This window comes from Hyaena hyaena, unplaced genomic scaffold (assembly GCF_003009895.1).
Source record: "Hyaena hyaena isolate Hyena2069 unplaced genomic scaffold, ASM300989v1 scaffold_21, whole genome shotgun sequence".
Lineage (NCBI taxonomy): Eukaryota > Metazoa > Chordata > Mammalia > Carnivora > Hyaenidae > Hyaena > Hyaena hyaena.
In genome coordinates, this window is record NW_024080653.1 from 120501 (window position 1) to 145710 (window position 25210).

The window sequence follows — 25210 nt, forward strand, 5'->3', positions numbered from 1 at the left end:
GTCCTCCCCTCAGCCACCGAGTGAGTAAGACCAGCCCCAGGGCCCTGGACACTTACCAGCATTGAAGGTTTGCACCTTTGGGCACCCCCCCCCACACACACACACTTTACAGAAGAGAAAATGGTGAGGAGTTCCAAGACATTGGGAATTCTTCCCCAGAGGTGCCTGGGTGGCTCATTCGGTTAAGCATCTAACTTTGGCTCAGGTCATGATCTCACGGTCGTGGGATTGAGCCTTGCATTAGGCTGTGCACTATCAGTGCAACTTGGGATTCTCTCTCTCCTCTCTCTCTCTCTGCCCCTCCCCTGTTTGTGCTTTCTCTCTCCCTCAAAATAAATAAACTTAAAAACAAATTTCCCCCAAAGGGCAAAGCTAGAAACTTTCCAGTTCAAGATGGAACAGAACTCTAAGAACACCTTACCAAGCCTCCTGGCACTGTGCCACATGCTCCAGTGGTAGTGACAATGTGTGACAACAGGTGGTTTATTCAAAAATGTTTCTGGTGGGTTAGCTGACTGCTGAACACTAATGCCTATCACAATGGCAGCTAACATTTTAGAATGCTTGCTGTGTTCCCAGCACTTCTCTAACTCTCCCACAGCCCTGTAGAATATGGAAGATTATCATCTCTGCAGATTATGGGAGGTTAAGTGTTTTACCCTGGATCATGGGATCCAAAACTGTCAGAGTCAGGCTTCAGCCCCAGGCTGCTGGACTCCAGAAGTCACCCACTCTCAGAGGCTCACAGCATGAGATGTAACCATACACACAGAATAACAAGAGGGTAGTTCTCACTGTTGTGCCCGAATCGTGAATCCCCAGAGACCACCAAGGAGCCGACACCAATGCAAGTACATAAGGGTCTTTATTACAGGCTTGAGCAGGGGCTCACCCATCAACCGGCGCAACGGCAGCAGGGTGAAGCCCTGAACAATAGCGAGCAAGGTTTTTATGGGGTCAGGGACGGGGGTGTTACGGTGCACACGTTGTACAGATAGCATCATCACATAAGCTCCAATTACAATTGTACAGCACCCATGGTAACAGTTTTGACCATTCAGTATCTGTGAGGTGTCCATTATTTTTGGCGGGACCCAATCATGATCTTTGAGAATCCTTTGAAAATGACCAATTATGAGGTGAGCTCAAAGGGCCTATGTGGGGTTTAGGCAAGCGGTGAGTGATTGGCTAGTTTGTACAAAGTAACTATCTGCAGTTCCCAGCCCTGACTCAGACCACAGGGATGTTACACATTTCTTTTGATTGGCTGATCCGAGGGTGGCTTCAGCTGAAGCTTTTCCTGGAACCGGGGCTACGTGCAGCCCGAGGTTGCTCTTAATGGAGGACTTAATTTCAGGCTCATCACCAAAATCAAGAGGAAGAATCTGGTCTTTACTCAAGGTGGTTTGATTGACCAATAGAATGCAGCAAAAGTGATATTCTGGAAATCTCACAGAGGAATCGTAAGAATCCTTGCAGTGTCCACCTGGCTTCTTGGAATGCTCTCATTGGGGGAGGTTATTATCATGGGAGAAGTCCAAGTTGTCCAAGACCACAATGCTGAAAAGGCCAAATGTGGGTGTTCTGTTCAACAGTCTTGGCTTTGTCCAACCTTCTAGCCACCTCCACCAAGCAGACATGTGAAGTAAGCCATCTTGGTCCTTCCATTTCAGTTCATCCACTTGCTGAGTACCATCAAGTGGCCTCCATTAACACCATGTGCAAAAAAAGAATCACCTAGCTAAGTTCTGCCCAAAGTTCTGACCCATAAAACTGTGAGGTTTAATAAAGCGGTTGTTGATTTAAGCCATTAAGCATTAGGATCACTCGTTATATAGGAGTAGGTAATCAGAATATAGATCATACTTCTTTTTCTGTAGCAGAGAATTTCTCTTTCCCCCTCTCTGGAAGCCCAGGCAGGGTTGGGAAGCATCAGGACCCTGCCCGTCTCAAAGACTCTGTCAAGCAGCCCTGCTGGCGCACTCTTGTCGTCCTTATTGCCACCAGCATCTGCCAACTACTTTGTCTGCCTCTGTCCTTCTTATGTTAACCTGCAGGTTTGCCTTCCTTTCCTTCTGGGCTTATGCATGTTCAGAGCAACTGGGATCCATTTGTGCAGTCAGCTGCCACATGTGAAGTCTACACTGTGCACCAGCCCTACTTTGTGTTTAGAGCACCTACTGAATGAGATTCCACCTTGCCTTCAAGACGTTCCCCACCCACACCCTGGGTTGTCTCTGTGCCCCCTGGAAGGACCAAGCCTGATTGGTAGCTCTGCTTGGGTCTCCAGATTGCCATCAACAGGACCACCAACCATCTGGAGTTGGAACCTGGATAGTAGGCATCCATCTGATTTCATTGTTCTCTCTCTAGTGAGTCCCTGCTTCCTCCACCTCCCCTTCTCCAGCCCACCAGGCCTGCTCCTCATGCTGGAATTATCATCCCACCCCTGACCTGGGACACCAAGAGGCAGAGCTGTGAACAGCGGCATTGCAGAGTCTTGCTGTTCTCCCTAACTCAGCAGCCAAAATTTAGGGAGTATCTACAGCAGCTGGACTGAAATAGCCTCCATTTTTCTTACTGCTTCCTTATGTCTCTTTTTTTCCTACACTTCAGTTTGTCTTCCCATCACATCAAAATTTGGGAAAATACAATCGTTTAGAAAGAGAAGAAGCCAGAGGAAGACAAGCTGCTAATAGTGACATAAATGCTGTGGTTTTGACTGTCTTAATAATTAGCGTCACAGGACACCCACTTCTACAAAAACTCCCACAACTTCCCAAAACAGACAAGTTACATTTTTTAAAATTTATCATTGTGTCCTCAAATATGCTAACCAAGCAGATTTTTCTGGAGTCAGGACTGAAAGTTGGATGTTCACAGAGCAAGTCTTATAAAAACTATTGACTTGGCCCTTATCACATTATATTGTTATTTATTTGACAGTCATTTAATGAGCACCTGCTAGGTACCTGTGGGTACAAAGATGAATTAGAAATGGCACGTCAGCCAGGATCCTGGTAGCAGGTACACTGTACACATACAGGATGATATAATTGAAGATAATTTGTTTGATTAGTAGAGGAATGAGTCAAGGGAAATCAACAAAAGATAAAGAAAAAAAACAGGGCTAGCAGCAACAGGGAGCCCTTACCACTCCTAAGTATAAAGGAGGGAGTAAGGGGCATCTGGGTGGCTCAGTTGGAGCATCCGACTTCCACTCAGGTCACAGTTTCCCACTTCATGGGTTCGAGCCCCATCTCGGGCTCTGTGCTTACAGCTCAGAGTCTGGAGCCTACTTCAGCTTCTGTGTCTCCTTCTTTCTCTGCCTCTTCCTTGCTCACTCTCTCTCTCTCTTCCAAATAAGTAAACATTTAAAAACTTAAATAATAAATAATAAATAAATAAAGGAGGGAGGAGAGGAGATTAAAAACTAGAACCCAAAAGAGCCATTGGAGAGACTTCCCAGCAAGTTGAGGGTGAAGAGCACCTGGCCGGCTCACAGCAGACACTTAGTAAATTTGTACTGCTTGAATAAATGAATGAATGAGTGAATATCCATCTACCTGGCAACCAGAAGCAGGACTAAGCCTCCAGCTGATAATTGCCTTCCAAAAAAAAATGTGAAGTGGTACAATGACCCACAAGCGTGCCCATGGAATTAGTTTGAGACACTAGTTGCCCTATGGAAACAGATTATCCTGACATTAGTCACCATACCACTTCATACAAACATAACAGGTGCCCAGCCAAGTCTGATGAACCAGGAATCAGGGACACTCCAAATGGACTCCAGGGGTCCACCTACATTGGAGAAAGGAGCCAGAGAACAGAAGAGGCAGGGGAGGGGGTCGACAGACAGGGGTCTCTAAAAGCCCTTCTCCCTGCACCTAAGCTTAGGTCTAGCCTGTGAGAAGAGTGGCCACAGGCAGCAGATGATAGAGCTGTCCTCACCAGGTTTCTGTGATGTATGGAAGGACAAGCAACATTACCTCGGGGCCTGGACAAAGTGTGATCCAAAGATAAGAAGAAGGATACAACATGGCTACTCTGAGGTCCCAAGGGCCAGCAGACCTGGGTTCACCTGGAGACACTGATATTGGTATCCAGGGGCATACTAGCTGCCATGGCAGTGGTGTTTTACTCAGGTGTTTCAGTGAGCAGGAGCAGAGCATGGCCCAGGTTCTGTGCTAACCATCCCTGAGACAACTCTGGATCACTGCCAGAAAGGCTGAAACTTTGATGGACATGGGAGTTTAGTGCCAAGAAAGAAGTGTAAGTGAGGTCTCACTGCCATCATCCCCACAAGCTGGTAAAGGGCAGGGGAGAGGCATTTTTCTGAAGGCTTTAGTCTTCATTGAAAAAGGAGGGCAGCTAATTTTTCTGTAAGATTGACCCCATGCACCACAACCAGTACTCATGTAACATACATCCTCAATTTCTATAGGAAGTGTGAGATTCAGTGCCAATCATGGATCTCTGATCACCTCCCTCCTGTGTCTACAGCCTTCAGGAAAGAGCAACAGCATGATTCATTTATCCTGTCATTGAACAAGTATTCATTCTTTCAGTACCTGCCATGCTCCAGGTGCGAGGTAGGTTCTAGGGACTCAAAAGTAAGAACTCAGAAGTAAAACAGTGTTCTTGTGAGTTTATTCTACCAACATTTATAAACACCCAAGAGGTGAAGGCAGATACAAAGAAGGGAGACCAACTGATAAATACATAAACAATAGTAAGGGCAGATGGAGTAATCAGGACTGCTGCCCCAGACAGCTTCCTGGATTAAGAAATGGTCCCAGACCTTGAACCCTGGGGAGATAAATGGAAACCTCCAGTTTAGGGTCCATGTTGGTTTCATTAAGCAAAATCTTAAAGTCTTACACCAGAGTCATCCATATCATTGTCCATTTGGGGAGTGGTCATGGCACCACTGCCTTGAGCACAATCTGGTGTTGGATCAATCTTGGCGACTCACCTTGGGTCACAGGTATAGATGAGCCATTAGCTTTGATTATCCTCTTAAGCCCATCAGAAAGGGCTGAGGGCTGAGGGTAAAAAATATGGCTCCTCCAAAAAGCTGGCATCAGAAGCAGTTGTAGACAGAAAACAGAGGTCTTTGCTTCAACTCCCCATGGTGACTTTCTTTAATTTTTTAATTTAATTTTTTAAAGAGAGAGAAAGAGTGTATATGTGTGTGTGTGTTTGGGGGGCGGGCAGAGGAAGAGGGAGAGAGAGAATCTTAAGCAGGCTTCAGGCTCAGCACAGAGCCCTACTCAGGGCTCAATCCCACAACCCCAGGATCATAATTTGAGATGAAATCAAGAGTTGGATGCTCAACCGACTGAGCCACCCAGGCTTCCCATCTCCTCAGTGCCTTTCTGAGGCCACTTCATGCAGATCACAACACAGAGCAAGTTCAGGATTAAGGACACCTTCAGTGTGAACAGAAGCAGGGAGGAAAGTGAGCAGGGACCTGTGGCAGAGACATGGGAACAGGTGATAAGTGGCTCATCTGTTCCTCTGTGTCTTCCTCAGGGTCTACTATGGTCCTTATGCCATACCCACTTTAGTAACTAGCCGATATAGGGTCACAGAAGAAGTCTACCAGGTGAGAAAGATGCTAAAAGTGGAACAGGGAAACATCCATTTCAAAGACACTTTTCTACCCTCTGTCTCTGCCAATTGAAGTTCACAAAGTAGCTAAGGCTATACCAGGATCTTGGAGAAACAGCCTACAAGCCACTCCTTGGGTAATGACTTCCATTAGAATGTCACCTTTGACTTCTCAAAGCACTTCTGCATCTGTTATATGATTTTCTCCTCCCAATAATCTCGTGAACCATTTAGTCAGTATAGTTAGGCTCTAAGACAGAAGCTTCTCAAAAACCCTCACTTTTAAGCTTTTGGTATTCCCTGGACATTTGTTTTGAAGCTGCTTTTCCCTCTAAAATCTGCTTTACTGTCATTTACAGTAAATTTCCCAATGAAGGTCTCTTTTCAAATTTTCATTTGGCTGAGAATACTTTTTCTTTTCTTTCTTTCTTTCTTTCTTTCTTTCTTTCTTTCTTTCTCTCTCTCTCTCTCTCTTTTTCTTTTTCTTTCTTCCTTCCTTTCTTTGTTTTGGTGCAAAAAGGTGACTTTATTAAAACACAGCAACAGGACATGTGGGCAGGAACAGCTGCACTGGGTTGAGAAGAGTGTCTCATTATATACCATGAAGTTGGGGGAGGTAATGGGATATGTGTGCTATTCCTCAGGCACTCCTGGCTGCCCAAGGACAAAAGAAAGGAAAGAAAAGAAATGTCTAACTGATAGAGATCACAGTCATACAGGACAAGGGTCCCTATCAGTTTACAAATATCTTAGTAAATTACAAGAAAAAAAGGCAATCTTATCAATAGCCTAATCTCCAGAAACCTGTAGATTCAGTTTCCTGGAGAATATTTTCTTTAGATGCCATAATTCATTAAACAACTCACTTCCAAGTCAAAGGAGCGAAGTTTGTCAAAAGCAGACCAATATTATTGTGTGTTGTTATATTCCACATGCTTGTCAACAGATTACGAAGAGACTGGGCTTTGATTTGTGTAGTAAAGATGCAACAAAGAAATGGCTGTAGAAGTACCTATTCTTATACTGCACCCCTCTGAGCAACAATCAACCAACCTTTACAAAGTATCTATCCTGGGGCAGGCCCTGTACCAAGGATGGGGGAATACAAAGAAGAAAAGGGCCTCCCCCAGCCCCAGTGGGACTTAGAGTCCAGCAGACAATCAGCCATAACACAATGTGCTAAAAGTGGTAAAAACCCAGATGGTGGGCGTGACCAGCTATAGCTGGACAGTCAGGGGATACTTCCCAGAAGAGGTGATGCTGAACTAGGTCTTAGAAGAAGAAAAATATTTTTACAGCCAGAAGAGTCAGAGCAACCACTTAGAAGAAACCAAAAGGAGAAGATAAGAGGTGTGTCAGTCCATTATGGTTGGAGCATGAGGTGTTATGGGGGTGGGGAGTGATGAAGCGGTAGAGATTAGCAGAGAAATGGGTCTTGGGAGGCCTTGAACTGCACCCTAAAGATGACAAGTAGCCCCTGTAAGTTTTTGAGCAAAGAAGTGATTTATAAGGGTGAGGTTTATAAAGAGACCTCTCCCGCAGAGATAGGTGGAGTGGACTGGAAAGAGGAGAGGCTGGTAATAAGAATCTCAATCACAAGAGTTACTATGAGACTTAACAAAGAGAAAACATTGAGTTATTAAATAAAGGTAGAATTGACAAAACTTTTGACCAGATAAAGGATAAAGAGCCAAAAAAGAATCTAGAGTGTCTAGCTTTGGTAAAGATGGGGCTGAGGACACCATGAACTGAAGCAGGAACCTGGGGGAGGAGACTGCAAGGGAAGTGAGAAGTGTGGTCTGGGAAATGGGGAGCTGGAGGAGCTTTAGGAACAGTGATAAAAGATGTCCTCGTGGATGTTCAAGAGAGAGGTGGAAGGTAGATATGATGACTAGAGTTTGTGACAAAGAGGCTTAGTAAGACCAATTGAATGGATGAGCATCCATCCAGGATTGGAAAAGCACATTTTCCAACTGAAGCGTGTGTCAGAACCACCAAGATGTTCATGAGAACCCCTGCCACAGACCAAGAAGGTGACACCAATGATGGAGGACCTTGGTTATTTTTTAAAGAGTTGACCAAAGAATAAAAGGTCATAAAGAAAGCCAAGAAGTTGGGGCGCCTGGGTGGCTTAGTCGGTTAAGCGCCCGACTTTCGCTTAGGTCATGATCTCGCGGTTCGTGGGTTCGAGCCCCGCGTCGGGCTCTGTGCTGACTGCCAGCTCAGAGCCTGGAGCCTGTTTCAGTCTGTGACTCCTTCTCTCTGACCCTCCCCTGCTCACGCTGTCTCTCTCTCTCTCTCCTAGAAATAAAAAAGAAAGAAAGAAAGAAAGAAAGCCAAGAAGTTATGTTTGAAGAAACAGGAGGCCCAGGGGAGTTGATAAGGCAAAGTTTCCCAAAAGGAGTAGTCAATAATATCAAATGGGACAGATGGGAAAGTTGGCCTTCACATCTAGCAGGAAGATGTCACTGGAGATCTTTACTGCCAGAGGTCAAAGTGAGAGAGGAAAAATGGAGATGAATATCAGAATGAGATTTCCCTGATATTTTCTTCCTTCTCACCATGAGCTTTAGCTCCTCAGACCCATAGCCGGACTTCCTCCCAAGTCAAAAATACAGAAGCCATTTGGTTTGGGTCCAGACAAGCCCCTTGCACCCCTGTCTCAATATCCAGGTTGTTCCAGCCCTAGTGAAGTAAACCCTGCTTTGCTCCACCTTGAGGAGGCTTGTACTGGACAGTGCTGCCACTTGCTCTTGCTCTGCCTCTGCTTCTGTCAACCCATCACTGGACAAATTGGAAGGTGAGGACCTGTCTCTGCCTCCTGCCACCATGTCTTGACTTGTTCCCCTAGGAACCCAGGAGAAGAGGAACTCAGCAATGCTGAGATGTGAATGGCACATTTCCATAATCTATTTCTGAATGAGTCCCAGAGCCCCTTGCAACCCTGAGACAGACGAATTCCAAAAGAACCCCGAAACAAAGGTTTATTAAGCCCATGACGTTTTCCCAGAGACATAATAAGAGCCATCAGAGACATGGATTCAAGCTTTCCCCGTGAAGTGTGAATGTCAGCTTTGCACAGTTCACTCCTTGGCAAGACATCTGCATCAGGTGAGGTCAGGATTGGCACCATTGCTATTTCTGAATAAAGAAATGAGATCAAAAAGTGTTTTTTCTCCTGACCTCCCTACATCAAACCAGGCTTCTCCCTCCAGTTCTACATAAAAAAAGGAGTTAGCTGGCTTAGAGCATCCTACTGCAGCCTTGAGGGGTGCAGGGTCACTGACCAGCAAAGGAGGTCAAGAGCCATTAGATATGGTGCCATATGCAGCATGGGTACACCTGAAATTAAGATGGACATTTATGAAAAGTTGCTTTCAGGCACTTACTGTTGCCAGGCACTGTTCAAAGTGCTTCTGATGGCCACTGTCATTTAATCTTCCCTACACTGTAAGCAACTCCACTTACGAGATGCAGAAGTAGGTTCAAAGAAGTGGTTCTCACAGGGTCTCACAGCTCATGGGGGAAGGGATGGGTTTGACCTCAGACCTGCCAGGGTTACCTTCACACCAAACTCCCCTTCTCTGCAGTTCTTCTCCCAACTTCTTATGCGACCAGAGGTGGGTGACATTCAGGATGGTGACCATAAGACACACAGTCATCTCATGCTGCAGGGACTCAAATTTGTCAAGAAAACAGGTAATAAAAGCAATGCCAATGGCTTTCTTTTCCATGCATACCTGCGGGAGAACCACCTGCCTCAAAATTATTTGAGAGAGAGAATCAGATCCCTCAAGTACTTTTCCACGGCATGCGAGTATCAACATTGCCAACAATCCTGTGGATTCTCCATGGTAACAGGGAAGGTGTGCTGACTGTGATCATTTGTAATGGAGACCTGCTCTCTCTTCTCTTCATCTTTAGTTCCTTTGGTTTTAATGGGTAGGAACAGGAATCCCAGGCACTAGTATTTCCTACATGGCTCCCAGCCAGGAGCTGGCATTGTGTTTATCTTCTCTTCGGGCCACTTTCCTGACCATGGCCTCTCACTGAGGAGCCATCTGAAAAACAAATGCCCATATATCTTCTCTGCCCTCACTGTGGCCTGGAAATGCCACTCTCTGACACCAACACACACACACACACACACACACACACACACACACACACACACATCAAAATGGAAGGGAAGATGCATAAGGAAAGAGAACCAACATCTGTCCAGAGCTTGCTATATGAGACACCTCTCAGAAGCTCCACATGGGAGATGCTGTAACCCTGTTGTATTGATGGAGAACCTGAGACTGAAGGAAGTTGTACGGCATGTCCAAGTTCACAGTGACCCACAGTGAAAGAGGAGGCATTTGAGCCAACTTCTGCCTGACTTCGTGTTTTGATCACTAGAGTATATCACAGAGCAAAGGGATAGGAGACACCTGTGACTGCTGGATACTTTATGATCAATATGCTTAGTAAATGTTTATTAATAATGATAATAACCCATATGTATTGAAAGATTGTATCTATTATCTTATTTCATTCTGACAATAACCCTCTGAAGAAGGAGCAATGATGATCTCCATTTTGCAGATGGGAAACTGAATCTTAGCAAGATTAAGTTTCATCTAAGATGAAAAAGCCAAGAAGTAGTAGAGTCAAAGTTTAAACTCACATCCTTCTACCCCAAGCCCTGTGCTTTTAGCCAGTTTATTTTCAACCTCTATTGATCAAATGAGGCCCATGAAGATAAAAGAACAACCGTTCTCCTCCCTGACCTTTCTCTGAGTAACTGCTCTGAATTCAGGATGCTGTCAACATGGCCTTGGTGCACTAGCTTAGTTTTAGAAATCTCAGAAACGGGGCGCCTGGGTGGCTTAGTCGGTTAAGCGCCCGACTTTCACTTAGGTCATGATCTCGCGGTTCGTGGGTTCAAGCCCCGCATCGGGCTCTGTGCTGACTGCCAGCTCAGAGCTTGGAGCCTGTTTCAGTCTGTGACTCCCTCTCTCTCTGACCCTCCCCTGCTCTCGCTGTCTCTCTCTCTCTCTCTCCTAGAAATGAATAAAAACATAAAAAAGAAAAAAAGAAATCTCAGAAACATCATGGATGGGGCACCGAGGATCACAATGGTTCTGGATATCTGCAGCTGTGTGGAAGCTCTACCCACAGATCCCAATTTCCTAGCTGATGAACCCCATAGAGGAACACATGCAAATACTTACAGTCAAATACAAAGAACTTCCGCACATGCCTACCTGCATTCGCACGCACAGTCCACACTAGTCAGCAAGAGAAAGACAAAAAAATAAGCTTCTAATCCAGAAATCACAAAGAACAACACAAGCAGTAACTTAGGAACTGTCCAACATTGCCCAATTGCTTCTAAATCTGGCGTACAGTTTCAATTCCTAGATTCTATAGTAGTTTGTGTAAGCTCATGTTGGGGGAGCAAGGGGGAGACAATGGGAGTGCCACAGGGAAATTGAGATGCAGCCACAAAAGCAACTTGGGGATTTCTCTGCTTATTGGTTAGGAGGTTGCAGGTTTAATTGTCTAATGTCACCCTAAATTTCTGAGTAAGGTCATACTAATAGATCCACGGAGCCATATAGAAACTCCAACAATAAACTCATGTATACACAGTCAATTGATTTTCTTTCTCTTTTTTAAAAAAAATTTTAAAAATATTTATTTACTTTTGAGAGAGAGCGTGCAAGCAGGGGAGGGACAGAAAGAGAGGGAGACACAGAATCTGAAGTAGGTTCCAGGATCTGAGGTGTCAGCTCAGAGCCCAACAAAGGACTCCAACTCATGAACTGTGAGGTCATGACCTGAGCTGAACTCAGACGCTTAACTGATTGAGCCACCCAGGCACCCCCAGTCAATTGATTTTCCATCAAGGCACCAGGGCAATTCCATACAAAAGGAAAAATGCTGGAACAAGTGAATATCAATGTGGGAAAAAAATGAACCTTGACCTCTACTCACTCCATACACATGATTAATTAGAATTGATTCATTAATTAATTTAATTAGGATCACAGACTTAAATATAAAAGCCAGACCCTTAAGGCTTTCAGAAAAAAACATAAAAGAGAATATATTTGTAACTTTGAAGTAGGCAAGTACTTTCTTAGGACATAAAAAGCACCTCCACAAATTACAGATTGGGTTTCATCAAAATGGAAGTTTCCTGTTCATTAATTAGCATCATTTAAAAAATGAAGAGGCAGAGGGAAAATATATGCAAAACATGTGTCTTGCCATGGATTATAAGCACTGAACATCATTGAACATCTAGAATATATAAAGGACTCATATAAGTCACTGATAGCAAAGGCAAGCAACTCAATTTTTAAACATAGGGCACAGATTGGAACTGAGGCTTCACTAATGAAGATCTATGAATAGCTAATGAGCATATGCAATGGTGTGCAGCTTCATTGGTCATCAGAGAAATTCGATTTAAAGCCACAACTAGAATATTGTTGATGGCTGTACAAAAATGTGAATACACTTAATGCCATGGAAATGTACACTTTAAAATGGTTAATATGGTAATTTTTATGTTATCTGTATTTTACCACAATTCAAAAATAAAAAAAAAAACAGGAAATGGACACGTTGGTGCTTAAGAGATTACCTCTGTTTGAAAAATCATAATCTTCAGAAAAATGATTTGGTCATATGTACACACAGACCCACTCTTCCTGTCTCTCCACCTAGCTACTAGATCCTTAGTGTTATCACTAACTTCAATAATTTTATATATTTATTTCATAGACAAGGTAGGAACATTAATAGGATATTAGTAGATAAGATATTAATATTACTTTAAATAAAAGTTTTAAATGTACCCCCCCCCAAAAAAAAAAAAGACACAAGGAGATGCCACTTCACAGCCATTAGGATTATAAAGTAAAAAACTCAGGCTCCATGTCCTCATCTGCAAAGTCTTATCTCACTGCTGTAAAGTCCTGTCTTATTAACCCCCACTTTGTAAAACTAATGGCCATAGAAGTCAATACCAAAGCAGTGAAGCTCACAACTCATTGTTCCACACCATGATCTGTGAAGTTCAGTTGCCTCCTAATATGCCACCAGGAAGTAGTTAAGTGAAAGCAAACATAATTATCAGAAAGATAATGAAGCAAGAGATGAAATGGGGACCGAGCATTTGCAGGAGGCCTGTCCTGGGGCTTACATACTATCTCACATCTGCCCTATGTCCTTACCTCTGCCCTATGGCACTGCCCTGCTTCATGTTACTTTCTTACACTGGATCTCCAGGCATAGAACTGAATCAATCACAAATATCCATTTGTGGCTCTGGATCTGGCTTTTATTTTATTTTTCCTTTGCTTTCTGTCTTTTCTAACCCTACATCCCCTCCCTTTCACTCCTACAAACGCCCTTTCTTGAATATTTATTTTACATGAATTTTGAATTGGTCAGCATCACATTATGTGGCTTTTTCAGCTAAATATCAAAATTCTGAGCTTCCTCCAGGAAACTGAAGGTCATTCCTCTTGACCGATGTGGACTTTTCCATCATTCCAGATCCCATAGCTGTTCTTTATCTACTAACATGCATTTCTGACTAGTTACCATCATAGTCCAGGCTGGGGTGATCCTCAGTCTCATCTCAGCATGTGGCTGTGACCAAGAGCCACAGAGAATTTCCTCAGAAATAGTCTCAGTCACAGTTACAGAAGAAGAAGAAGCAGGCTAAGTGTTTGTATGAGTCATAATGAGTGACGGAGTTGGGATTCAAATGCTGGTCACCAGATTTCAGAATCCACGTCCGTCTCAGCCCCAGGCACTGTCTGTAGGTCACAAGGTTGGATGTGACAGGACAGTCATATCTAATGACCATAAAAGAATACAGAAAAAAATGGTTGAGAGTTAACAACATGTTAGTGAAAAGCCTATAACTGAGACAAACATAGCACACCATTAAAGAAACAAAGCAGACTGAATCAACTTGACATAGGTGACTTTTGACAATACCCATTCCTGGTTATTAATTCTATCTTTATCAAGCAATGTCTGGATTGATCATTTGGTCTCCTGAACAGACCTTCCACTTGGTAAGTAAAGATCATCAGCTATCATGCCACAAATATTTCCCATCGCAAATAAATAAATTGGAAACCTGGCTTATAAATCAGTCTCTTGGTGGTGGGGGGGGGGGATTGTGGATGAGGTGAAATACTCTCATCACTGCCATTAATCAACTCTTCTCCTTGTGACAGTAAATCTTATCCCCTTTTCTCTAGCACAGGACTGAGGACTTAGGTGAGCAAATGTTTGCTAAAATGAAAAAACAAAATTGAGGGTGGCTCTGGGCTGGCTCAGTCAGTAGAGCACACAACTCTTGATCTCATGGTCATGAGTTCAGTCCCATGTTGGGCTGTGAAGCCTACTTTAAAAAATCAAATAAGGGGTGCCTGGGTGCCTCAGTCAATTAAGTGTCTGACTCTCAATCCCAGCTCAGGTGTTGATCTTATGGTTTTGAATTCAAGCCTACACTGGGCTACATGCTGGTTGCAAAGCCTACTTAAAAAATTCCTCACCACTCCATTCACATCCATTGGTCTCTCCACTTTCCTCAATTGTCCCTGAAGTCAAGCAGTTGGGAAGAGCACTGGATTGAGAGTCAAAACCCCTGTGTTCTACTCTCAGCGCTGCCATTCACTTGCTGCATGACCTTGGGCAGGTCAAATAAACTCTGAGCCTCAGCTTTCTCATCTATCTCATCTTTCTCATCAAGTTGCCATGAGAGATAAATGAGTTGATGAGTAGAAAGTTCTTTGCAAACTACGAAACGCTGTATCATCTAAAATTTCAAAATAAAACTTTTTAAAATGTGATATGCAAGTGAGGGTGGTTGGAATTAACCGTCACTGGAATAACACAGTTTATATATAAAAAAATAACTGGTTTTATCAGTTCTACTAAGCACATATAAATGGCCGCAGATATAAACTGAAAGTCTTTGCAATTTCAATTGTTATCCCTGATACTTACCATTTTTACTCACTCCTCCATCAACCTTTTGCCCCAGGCACTGGGAAGGGAGAAAAAGAAAGTGAGCACAAACAGGTTCATGGTTCTGGCCACAAAGCTCACTTATTCCCTCTACACAGCCCAGTCATATTAAACTCCATCTGGGCCTACCCTGCAGAGACAAAGGACTACATTCTCTTACTTCTGCTTTCATGTAGCTCTCTCATTATTGTGGTTTCCATTCACAACCCCAATCATTTTTTATTCTGCTGACTTTTTTCTTTTCTTTTCTTTTTCATTTTTCTTTAAGAAACTAAGAAGCAAGTGTTTGGCAAGCAAATGCTAGAAAACAATAATATGGCAATTTTCTTCTGTTCTCCTAACCTGAAAAACCACCAACAGTACTGTGGCCATGGAAAAGAAATCAGTGTGTCACATACTGCAAGTGCTAGTTGTGGGATCTCCATGGAGGGTTAAAAGAGCACCTTGAACACAAATGTTTATAGCAGTTTTATTCATAACAGCCACAAATTGGAAGCAATCCAAATGTCCTTCAGTGAGTGAATGGATAAACAACCTGTGGTGCATTATACAAAGGAATATATCATTAAGTGATAAAAAGAAAATAGATAGTGCAGGATGCCTGGGTGGCTCTGTCAACTGGGTATCCGATTCTTGATTTTGGCTCAGGTCATGATCTCACGGTTGGTCCATGAGTTTGAGCCCCACATCAGGCTCTGCTGTAACAGTGCAGAATCTGCTTTCTCTCCCTCTCTCTCTGCCCCTCCCCTGTGTACATGCACTCTCTCACTCTCAAAAATAAATAAATAAACTTTAAAAAAATGAAAGCATTATGGTGGCACATGACATCTTTTTATACACCCCCCTCAACAACTAAAAATTGGCATCTGTCTGCAAACAATAGTGTCTCTGTGAAAGTTGTGGAATCCAGTACCATACACCAAAGGACCCAGGAGGACTGTTGCTCATCTGTGCAAAGAGTAATAGGCAGACAAACCTTGGTAAGGTCTGCAGAACCTACAGTAGCCAATAAGCTAGCCCCCACCCTCCCCAGCTACATTTGGGGAATATCTGGGGAGTGATAGTGGGCAGATACCCATGGATGAGAGCCTTTGTAGAAGTCCAGGATTCCTAAGGAGAGATTCCAGCACTCTGGTGGAAGGGAAAAATAATACAAATTTGGACACATCAAAGAGGATAAGAGGAACTTTGCCAGCACAACCCCTCCTTCAAGGCAGCAGAGTGTGAGACTGAACTAGCCTGCAGTGACCTCTCTGACCTCTCCCGAGGGGAAAAGGGAGAGGGTGAGTGAATGCCTAGCTCCTCCAGCTGTGTGGGTCACTGTTGGAAAAACCCATTTCCCTTCTGTAACAACTAGACTATTAAAGAATGTTTTCCATGACAGGGGCAAGGGAAGAAACCAGGAAAGAGGCAAATAAGAATATCAAAGGGCATTAAAGGGATGTGGTTCTTGCTGACTGCATTCAGGACTTCAACAGGAAACTCCCTTATGAGCTGATGAGAAAACCTCACCCAAGGATCCCCCAAAGATTCCCTGGACTGTGGGAACCCTGAAGTCCCCAGGTGTTAAGCCTATACCTTCCCATCCACCCTGGAGCCAGTTCCTCGGGCAAACTCCCAAGTGTGGTGGCAAGGGCAGCCCCTGGTAGACGAGGAAGGAGTGCACCCAGATAATAGGCCTAGCCGTACGGGAAATGAAAACTACAAACTTGAGCTATAATGCCACCTTCTGGAAAAGAAAAGAAGTTTCCAACAGCCAGTGCCTTGTAAGATAGAAGACCTACAAGCCTAAGAATTCTGTCACAGAAGATATGAACAGACACTTCTCCAAAGAGGACATCCAGATGGCCAACAGACACATGAAACGATGCTCAGCGTCCCTCCTCATCAGGGAAATACAAATCAAAACCACAATGAAATACCACCTCAAACCAGTCAGAGAGGCAAAAAAGAGCAAATCAGAGAACACAAGATGCTGGAGAGGATGTGGAGAAACGGGCACCCTCCCACACTGTTGGTGGGAATGTAAACTGGTACAGCCCCTCTGGAAAACAGTGTGGAGGTTCCTCAGGAAACTAACACTAGAACTCCCCTATGACCCAGCAATAGCACTGCTAGGAATTTACCCAAGGGATACAGAAATGCTGAGGCATAGGAGCACATGTACCCCAATGTTCATAGCAGCACTCTCCACAATAGCTAAAACATGGAAAGAGCCTAAGTGTCCATCAACAGATGAATGGATCAAGAAGATGTGGTTTATCTATACCATGGAATACTACATGGCAATGAGAAACAATGAAATCTGGCCATGTGTAGCAACATGGATGGACCTTGAGGGTGTTATGCTGAGCGAAATAAGTCAGGCAGAGAAGGACAAATATCATATGTTTGCACGTATAGGAGGATTAGGAGGAACTTGACGGAGGAACAAGGGGGAGAAGAAGGGCGGAAATGGTGGGGGAAAGGGAGAGAGGCAAACCATGAGAGACTCTTGAATGCTGACAAAAACTGAGGACTGATGGATGTGGGGGGGAGGGGGGATGGGCATGGAGGAGGGCACTTGTGGGGATGAGCACTGAGTGTTATGTGGAAACTAATTTGACAATAAACTATTTGTAAAAAAAAAAAAAAAAAAAAAAAGAATTCTGCCACAAAAGGGAGCAAGAAGCAGGAAGCAGGTGTATCCATACAAGGTTGGAGAAAGTCCCAGACATAAGAGAACCAATGAAAATGTCTCCTACCTGAAACCAACTAGTAAAGATTGGAAGAGGTGGTTGCTACTTCAAATGAGAAAATAGCAACACAAACCTCCAAGGAACATGAAGAATAAAGGACACATGACCTATCAAAAGAAAACAGTAAAATTTTAGTAACCAAACTCAAAGACATAAAATTCTGCAATCTACCTGATAAAGAATTTGAAACAGCTACTTTAAGGTCTCAAATAAGAAAGCACAGAAAAACAGTTGGACAAAATTGAGAAAACAGTACATGGACAAAATAAGAAATTTAAAGAGGGGATAGAAAGTGGGGGTGCCTGGGTGACTCAATCGGTTAAGTGTCCAACTCTTGATTTTGGCTCAGACTGTGATCTCACAGTCATGGGATCAAGCCTCTCATCCAGCTCCACACTGAACATGGAGCCTGCTTGGGATGCTCTCTCTCCCTCTCTCTCTGCCCCTCCCCTGCTTGCATGCACATGTGCACTTTCTGTCTCTCTCTAAAATAAATAAACAAAACATTAAAAAATGAAATTAAGAAAGAATAGAAATCATTTTAGAAAAAGAGCCAAATAGAAATTCTGGAGCTGAAAAATAAAATTTTAAAATGCAATATGAGAGCATCACAGCAGAATAGACAAAACAGAAGATAGAATCACTAATTTAAAGGATAGAGATTTTGAAATAATCTCTATCTGAAATAATCTCTTCTGAGAACAAAGATATAAGAATGAAAAAGAGCAAAGAAATACCACATGATCTATGAGACCTCATCAGAATAATTGGAGTTGCATAAAGAGAAAAGAAATAGGAGACCAAAAGTTTATTTTAAAAAAATAGCTGAGAACTCCCCAAACCTGAGGAGAGACTTAGACATCTAAGTTTATGAAGCTACTAGATCATTATCTCAATGCAAAATAACCTTCCTCAAGATACATTATAATAAAACTGTCAAAAGTCAAGGACAGAGAGGGGCCCCTGGATGGCTCAGTTGGTTAAGCATCCAACTTCAGCTCAGGTCATGCATCTCATGGTTCGAGCCCCACATCGGGCTCTGTGCTGGCAGCTCAGAAGCTCAGAGCCTGGAGTCTGCTTCGGATTCTGGGTCTCCCTCTTTCTCTGCCCTTCCCCCACTCATGCTCGCTCTCTCTCTCTCTCTCTCTCAAAAATAAATAAACACTTAAAGTATTTTTTAAAAAGGTCAGTGACAGAGAGAATTCCTAAAAGCAGTGCTAGAAAAAAAGATTGTAACCTATAACAGAACCCACATTAAGCTATCGGTAAATTTCTCAGCAGAAACTCTATAGATCAGGAGAGAGTGGAATGATATATTCAAAATGTTGAAAGAAATACTTTATCTGGCAAAGCTATCTTTCAAAAATAAGGGAGTAATAAAGACATTGCCAGACAAAGAAAAGCTGAGACAGTTCATCATCACTATATCTGACTTACAAGAAATGCTGAAAGGAGGGGCGCCTGGGTGGCTTAGTCGGTTGGGCGTCCGACTTTTGCTTAGGTCATGATCTCGCGGTTCGTGCGTTCGAGCCCCGCGTCGGGCTCTGTGCTGACTGCCAGCTCGGAGCCTGGAGCCTGTTTCAGTCTGTGACTCCCTCTCTCTCTGACGCTCCCCTGCTCACGCTGTCTCTCTCTCTCTCTCTCCTAGAAATAAATAAAACATAAAAAAAAAATTAAAAAAAAAAAGAAATGCTGAAAGGTGTTCTTCAAGTTGAAATGAAAAGATGCTAATTAGTAACATAAAAACATGAAAATATACAACATACTGGTAAATATAAACATATATTTAGATTTAGAAAACTATAATTTTATAATATGATGGTATGCTGACTACTATTGTATAAATGTTAAAGAGAAAAAGTATTAAAAATTACTATAACTACAATAATTTGTTAACAAATACATTAAAAAACACAGGTAAAGGATGACATCAAACACATAGAAGGTGGGAGTAAAAGGGTAAAGCTTTTGTATGTAGTCAAAGTTAAGTTGCTATCAGCTTAAAATGGACTTCTTATAATATGCTTTTATGAATGCTTCGTTCTAACCACAAAGCAAAAACAAACAAACAAACAAACAAAACTCTGGTAGGTTCACAAAATATAAGGAGAAGGGAATTAGAGCATACCACCATGGAAAATCACCAGTTCATAAAAAAAAAGGCGGGGGGGGGGGGGATTGTACAATGATTCTACAAAATAACCACAAAGCAAAAAATAAGATGGCATTATTAATGCCATCTTTATATATCAATAATTATTCTAAATTAAATGGATTGCATTCTTCAATCAAAAGGCACAGACTGGCTGGATAGATAAAAGTAAGACTCAACTAAATGCTGCCTACAAGAGATTTACTTCAGTTTTTTTAAGACACACATAGGCTCAAAAGTGAAGGAATCGAAAAATATTCCATGCAAGTGAAAACCAAAAGAAAGCAGAAGTAGCTATCCTTATATCAGAAAAAAATAGACTTTATGCTAAAAATGGTAATAAGAGACAAAGAAGGTCATTCTGTAACAATAAAGTGTTCATTCATCAAGGAGATACAACAGTCATAAATATATATGCACCCAATATCAGAGCACCTAAATATATTAAGCAAATACTAGAGATATAAAGCAAGAAATAGACAACAATGCAATAAAAGGAGAGGATTTAAGTACTCCACGATCAACAGTGGACAGGTCATCCTGACATAAAATCAACAAGGAAACACTGGACTTGAACCAAATGGACCTAGCAGACAAACAGAACATTCCATACAACAGCAGCAGAATACACATTCTTCTCTAGTACATATGGAACATTCTCTAGGATAGATCATATGTTTGGCTAACCTCCAGGGAACCCCTTGCTTTAATTAAGACAGCATCCAGATTAAATTTTATTTAAACAAGAGGTTCTGCAATTGAAAAAAAATGGACTGTTAAATATTTTATACGAAGTGTATGTATAATCTATAGGCAAATGATAAATAATAATAAAATGCACATCTGTGTGTCCCCTACCCAGCTTAAGAAAGAGAATTTCTTTAGTTATTTTTTAACTCTTGTTTCCCGATTTAAATGTAACATATATTCACTATAGAAATTTTTCAAGATCCAGAAGGCAGAAAACAAAAAAACACCACAATCCAATTACCTTACTGCTAATATTCTGGTAATAGTACTTCCTTGCTTATTCTAGATGTATATTATTTTTCTGAAATTGAGATCTTATTATACAAATTGTCTCCTTTTTTTCCATCATGACCATTTTCCTTAGAACAGCTAATTTCTTAATATCCTTTCATCCCCAAGTTTCCAAGAAAACAATCCTTAAATATGCTTATTTTTGAATTGAGAGTTGTTTTTCCAAATAGAAAGCAGAAGCAGGAATTGATAGATGAGGAAATCTTTCTCATCTGGCTTCTACCTGAAACATAAACTAAATGAAGAGGTCATTAAGTGCATCCTGTGTGTCTGGCACAGGACAGTATCTGGAGAGTAAATGTTGATTGATGATTAGTCTCCTGAGGCTGAAAGCATCTCTGGTAATAAGAGGGAGAATGAAAATCCAACACTTCCGTAATAAGTAAAACTACCCAGGAAGCCTTCTTTACAGCCCAAACAAGTTCTGTGTCCAGGATGGATTCTCAACACATACCAAGAGTACTTGTTGCCTGTGCTTTGTCATTGCCTCTTATTTAATCATTATTTATCCAAAGGATAAGGCATATCTGAGTGCTTTGATGGAGGCAATGAAGAAGCCAGCATGGGTATTGCTCTCAAGGAGTCAACAATCTACTGGGGCAGGTACGGCATGTAGACAAATGACTCCATACCATGTAGCTCCGTGAGCGCAGTGATAGCTCAAGAACACAGTGATAAGAGAATCACAGAGCCTTACTACTGGAAGAATCTCAGTGTGGAAAGAGGTCTCAGAGCAAGGACCCTTTCTTACGGCCTTTCCCTAAGGAAATAACTGTCTCTTCTCCTATGTCTACTACCATCTACCTTCATTCCTACCAAGATTCTCTCCCATCTCTCTGAAGGAAACAAAGCCCTATTTAAATTATGTTTTTAGGCACAACCATTAATTGTGGGCCAAACAACAATTCCAAACAACTGCAACATCCAGTGGTCTGCCCTCTATCCCCATGACCCCTCCTTGAAGTCGGGATCTCCCCTTCTCCATGCCTTGGGCTATAGGAAAACTTCAAGGGAGGCAATGAGGTCATGTGATGACTGGATATATATCAGACATAAGCAGTTCTAGAATCGGGGGATTTTTCCAGGCTGACTTTATTTAGCGTGTCTCACAGCCATTGATCACCTGGCACACTGGTGTGATAGAGGACAGAGCAAAACACAAAAGCGCTGACACATGCGTTGGACTCCTGCAAATTGGAAGAATGTGTGACCAAAGTTCCTTCTCAGATCTCTCGTAAAAATAGGTTCGCCTCTCATTCAGCCGCAACCAATACCCTGTGACCTCACTTCAAATTTGGCTGTGAGGTGTCAGGTTGCTGACACTCACCTGACTGTCATACGTCCCTGTCCTTTGTCACATCTTCCTTTTTTAGTTTTTTCAACAGTGCTTTTCTCCGTGTTTATCCCTAACCTTTAGAGCCAGTAGATGAAATAAGACCTTTTATCTGTTCTCACTCAAAATATCAAGTGTAAAGGAATATTCTTTCTGAGTTAAAAACTTCCATGTTGAACCAGGAAGTTGAAGATTACCCTCACTCCTTCCTTTCCCCCTTTCCTCTCTACCTCCTTTCTCCTGTAATTCCTCCCCACCCAGTTCACCCCTCTCTCTCCTCTTTTTCCATGTTACTATCATCCCTCTTCTCAGTTTTGATCCCTCTATTCACCATCTCCTTTCCGTCCATGGTTAAGACTACAAGAGAGGCACCCAGGGCACAACATTCACGAAACCTTGGCTGACCCTGAGAGGGACTGTCCCTAGCCACCTCTCTTGCCTCACCCTAGACCTGTTCCCATCATTCCATCCCCATATTTCTATCTTTACATCACTCGAATAAATATTTTTTCTCCCATTCTTACCTACTCCTTTGCTCTTTTGACCACCTGGTAGAATGTTTACTTTTTATATACATAACAACTACATTATGTAAGGTACCTATTCAGCTATTGTATTAAAAGCCAATGTAACAATAGTATACACAAGACAGAAATGTGAGTTTATCTTTCCTCTTACATCCAAAGGTAAGCAGTCCAAAGCTGACATGGCGACTCCACACGAGTCTTAGGGCCCTTCTCCCCCATGCCTCGGTGATCTTCAGGACCTGGCTTCCATCTCAAGGTGTAAGGTGGCTGCTTCACCTTCCTCCACCACTTTCACTCCCCAGGAAAAAAAGAGAAGAAGAGAAGTAGAGGGCTTGCTCTTTTCTTCTTGAGGGCATGACTCAGAAGTTATAAACACGGCTTTCACTCATACATCCTCTTGGCCAGAACTTAGTTATGTCACCACACCAACTTGCAAGGAGGCTGGGAAATGTGATTTTTTTTTTTTTTAAATCCCTAGCCATGTGCCTAGCTAAAACTTCTATTACTGTAAAACCAGGAAAGAGCAAATATTTGGGTATTAACTAGCAATTTTTTACACATTTATATTCTACTCAGAAATACTATATTTCTTTGCTCAAAATTCCTTTCCTTATTTTATTATTTTCTAAACAGGACTGGTTGCATTTAAATTTTTTTCTTAATGTTTATTTTATTTTTGAGAGGGGGAAGGGAGGGGCAAAGAGAGAGAGAGGGAGACACAGGATCCGAAACAGCCTCCAGGCTTCAAGCTGTCAGCAGAACCTGACCTGGTCCTCAAACCCACAAATTGCAAGATCATGACCTGAGCCAAAGTCAGCACTCAACTGACTAAGCCACCCAGGTGCCCCAGGACTGGTTGCATTTTTAGATGATCATTCATAGAATCCTATATGTGAAGTTTATGGCAGAACAGTGATTGATGATGATGATGATGGTGGTGGTGGTGGTGATGATGGTGATAATGATAATGATGGAAGTAACACCAACCTTTCACTTCAGAAGTGCAAGACATTACAGAAGCTTTTTTATTAAGTCTTATATATTAACCGACTTCATCCTTACAACAACCCTGTGTGGTATAGATTATTATCATCCATGTCTTACAAACGAGGTAACTAAGTCACAGAGAAGTTGTAGTGATATGCCCGAAATCACACAACAGTAAGGGATGGATCCAGATTCAAAGCCAGTTAGTCTGACACTAGAGAAAAATAATATAAGTAGACATTCTTCCTAAGTAGAAACATAGGAATATGTTGCACTATTTCAGGAGGGTGCATCTTATAGAGCACTATGCTGGGTTCCTAGGGACTGGGGGTCATTCCCACTGTATTCTATACAAAAGGTGCTCCCGAGAGTGGCCTCCTGTGGCCATCTGAGTCATGTCCTCCCTCCTTTCCTAAGAAATCTAGATATTCTTCTTAATTCCTTTCAGTATCCTCCTACTGCCCCACAGTTTTCTTAACCTCTCTTGGGGAAGTGAACCCCTTTCTGAACAGTTCCTCAAAGCACAAAGCTTAAAAGGGATGTTAGAAGCCGCTAATCAATCCAGTAGTTCCTAAATTTGTCTTCATGTCAGAGTCACCCACTGAATGTTATAGTGATGCAAATTCCCAAGTGTCACCCCAAGAGATTCTTATTTAGAAAGTCAGGGCTAAGTCCATATTTTTTATAAGGGCACCCAAACTCCCCAGTCCTGAGGAAAGTCATCTGAAGTCTCTATTGGGAAATATTCATACAATGCTTCCTTCCAAATCAAGTATTCAAGTCTCCTCTACAGCATCCCTGCTGAATGGACACTCAGCCTGTGTAAGGAGCTCACATTATGTCTCAGGTTAATAGCAGCTCCCATGGATTGAGCACCAACTATCCGCCAAGCATCCATTTGCCCTTTTATTCCTTACAACCCTGTCAGGAGGTATCATTGCTCCCCCATTTTAAAAATGACAAAACTGAGGGGCGCCTGGGTGGCTCGGTCGGTTAAGCATCTGACTTCAGCTCAGGTCATGATCTCGTGGTTTGTGAGTTCAGGTCCCACAATGGACTCTCTGCTGTCAGCACAGAGCCCGCTTTGGATCCTCTATCACCTTCTCTCTCTGCCCCTCCCCCACCTGCTTTCTCTGTCTCTGTCTCAAAAATAAATAAAAACATTAAAAATTGTTTTTAAAAAATTACAAAACTGAGGGATGTCTGAGTGGCTCAGCCAGTTGTATGTCTGACTCTTGATTTTGGTTCATGGTTGGTGAGATCAGCCCCACGTCAGACTCCATGCTGACAGCATGAAGCCTACTTGAGGTTCTCTCTCTCCCTCTCTCTCTGCCCCATCCTCACTTGTGCATGTGTGTGCGCACTTTTTCTCTCACAAAACAAATAAATAATTTTTTTTAATGACAAAGCTGAGACTCGGAGATGTCACAATATTGCCCAAGTAACAGACCGGTAAGTGGCCTGGGTGGACCTTAAATCAAGTCAATCTGAACCAAAATCCCAGGTTTGTTTCAATATGCCATGTCTGCTTTCCAGCAGAATCCCTTGCCGCCTCGTCCCCTAACATTTTTTAAGGAACTAATTCGTTGTTTTCATTATTTTATATTTTTTAATAATCTCTATGCCCAATGTGTGACTCACACTCACCACCCCAAGGTGAAGATTCACATTCTACCAGCTGAGCCAACCAGGCGCCCCATTCCCCAGCACGGCTTGACATGAGGAATGCCACACTCTCCACCAAGACCAAGACAGAACATGCAGTGGG